Source organism: Mandrillus leucophaeus, unplaced genomic scaffold (assembly GCF_000951045.1).
Source record: "Mandrillus leucophaeus isolate KB7577 unplaced genomic scaffold, Mleu.le_1.0 Scaffold186, whole genome shotgun sequence".
NCBI lineage: Eukaryota > Metazoa > Chordata > Mammalia > Primates > Cercopithecidae > Mandrillus > Mandrillus leucophaeus.
Window position 1 is genome coordinate 6,712,016 of NW_012101876.1, and position 2,811 is coordinate 6,714,826.

The 2,811-nt window shown below is 31.6% G+C and overlaps 1 long non-coding RNA gene across 1 annotated transcript; it reads left to right on the forward strand.

Moving 5' to 3' along the window:
- LOC105538174 lies at positions 1-1,968 on the forward strand. The gene is made up of 2 exons (XR_001005850.1): positions 1-98; positions 628-1,968. It is a non-coding gene; the product is annotated as an uncharacterized LOC105538174 (long non-coding RNA).
- Positions 1,969-2,811: the final 843 nt, after the last annotated feature.

Genomic DNA, 2,811 nt, shown 5'->3' on the forward strand with positions numbered 1-2,811 from the left:
TGGTATCTGAGGTTTCAGAAGAGGAATTGAAAAATTCTTCAGGTCCAGTTCCAGACTTACCTGAAGGAATTACAGTGGCATACACAATTCCAAAAAAGGTACTTCAAAAATATGATTTACCCATATGTAAATATCATATAAAATATTTTTCTTCTTTCATCTTCATTCTAATTTATAATGCCAGTGAAGTATTTCCTGTTTTAAGATATTTTATGCTATAGGCATTAAGATGTGAGAGAGAGGTATTCAGTGTTAATATGCAAATATTTATAGCTTATTTTAGACTTTTAAAACATAGAATAAAATGGTTTTGTTCACTCATTAATGAACCAAGTATAATAGATTTTGATTACATGAAGATCTCATTTTTGTTTATTGGTAGTTTTAGCTACAATGTCGTTTAAAAAAACTAGAGCTGTCAAGAATATTGAAATTACTGCCTTGTAAATCAAAAGACTGGTGGGGAATGTAAAAGACTTTGTCTTCTAAAAATTAGAAGACAGTTGTTAAAGAAAATTTACTTTATAACCCTGTTGAGCACGGTCAAAACTTACTGATTATATATTCCTAAGCATCAAGAATTCTATATGGTTCTCTTTTCACTGTATTTCCCTTATTTGTCAATAGCAAGAAGATTCTGTCACTGAGGTAACAGTGGAAGATTCTGGTGAAAGCTTGGAAGACCTCATGGCCAAGATGAAGAATATGTAGATAATGGACTGGGATATATTTTATTTCTCATGTTAAAGCCTCTTCCCTTGAAATTAAAAAAAAAAATTTTTAACTGATAAAACTTAGGGCAACATTTATTAATGTATATTCTTACCTGAATTGTTATACTTTTTGAAAATCCTGTGACTTGCCTATTTCTCCCCGCTCCAGTGAAATCATTGACTCTCCTAAAATGTATGTTTCATTCTAGTAAGAAAACCTCAAAGGATATTGTAGGATATAAATCTTACTTGAAAATACAGCTGTTGAAATGTTTTGGCCTTTTGGAGTGGGGAAAGGACAAATCTGATCCTGTAATCTTTTTCTTTCCAGTAATACCTTGTGTCTGTTGCATGAGGACATGGACAATAAAGCAGTACATGATTCTCAGATACAGGGAGAAGGACAAGGCATACAGCTTATTGATTAGAGCTGGCAAGCATCTGCTCATTATGTTTGGAATTGCTTTCTATAAGAAAATTTCCCACTACTTCTAACTTGATCAACAATGAATTCAAAATAGTTAATCTATGAAATAACATCCTCTCAAATGTTTGCTGATGAAATACAAGTTGAAATGTAGTTATTGGAAAAGTCTGTAACCTGTGGATTATATATATTCAAAGTGAGACAAAGGCAAATAAAAAGCAGCTATCTTTATGAATAGACAAAGTTGATTTCAGGAAGTATACATTATATTCTGCACCGACCCAGGAATAGAAATTATTGCATCTGTGGAGCATATATCTGGAGTTACTATACTTTACTGAAGAGCAAGGCATAAATTTAGACTAAAATCCACCCAGATTACACTCATTCTTTAGGCCACTCCTGGATACTTCATTTAAATTTGATTCTTGAGGTAATGAGATGTCGGCAAGGTTTGTCCTGTATATTAGGCATAAAGGAAAAGTTCTAAACTGCCTCTCCAATGACTTGTAGTCAGTGGTAGAGTATCACTTTCCCTGATCATGACCACTAAACTGTAAATTGATATAAATTAGTTTTCTCTGGAGTTACATCCAAGTAATGAAGACTTAAGATAACCTTGGTTGAAATAAATTTCCAATAATTTGGAGACTCATAAATACCATGCAGGTGTAACCATTGCCAGTAAGCTGTTTCTATGCTTATTTCCTATTTTGACTTTTACGTTGAAGATAGGAATATCTAAATTATATCTCTAGGGAGAAAATGTTGTAAAAAATTAAAAGTGCACCCCTGATTTGTAAAATAAAGTTCAAAAAACTGATTTCAGAAAGTCTCAAATACCAAATGTGTTCAATACACTAGTTTTGAGATGCTAGGATTATACTGTGATTCTTATGTTTATAGTAAAGTCAGGAAAGCAGGAGGATAGTTTTTTTAGCCTTGAGACTTATTTATGTTGCCTTGGTGAGTCTTTTATCATTTTTTAAAAATTTAGCTTATGCAACTGTAAAATAGCATTTCTAGTATGAGAGATGTTTTGAATTTAAAAAATGAAATGCAGTTTTTCAAAAGTAAATTTCCTGTGGAAATTCTTGCATATCAATTTAGTAAGGTTTTATAAAATTTTACAATTTGATAAAGTATCATATCTAGAACTCACTGTCTTCTTTTATCTGCTTTTAAGTTGGCATTGCATCACTGCCTGTGTCTTACACTGCACCAAATCTTACCTAATTGATCTAACTTTTTTTGTCTAATATATTTCATTAAAAATGACTGGATTATTTTACCAGAAAAAAAATAATCTGGTAATAGATATGTTGCTATCCTAGAATACTCTTGACAGTCTGCAGGCCATGAAAACTTGCATAAGGCAGCAGATTATGAAAAATTAATCATCATTGAATTTAGTATTACCAAACGCACAGCATTTGTCCAGATTTGTAAACACTACAAATCTGAGAATCAAATTTAAATGGTTCTAATGTGAAAGATGGAAAAGCAGTCCCAAAATTTGCTTACCACAGAGACTCTAAATGATAGTAAAACAACATACTTAACTTTAATTCCTGTCTCATTGTTAATGGGAAGTTAGTTATGGTTCTACTTAAATGTTGTAGAGAAAATAAGTATTACTAGTTTCTTCTCATAAAAATACTCCCTGGATAC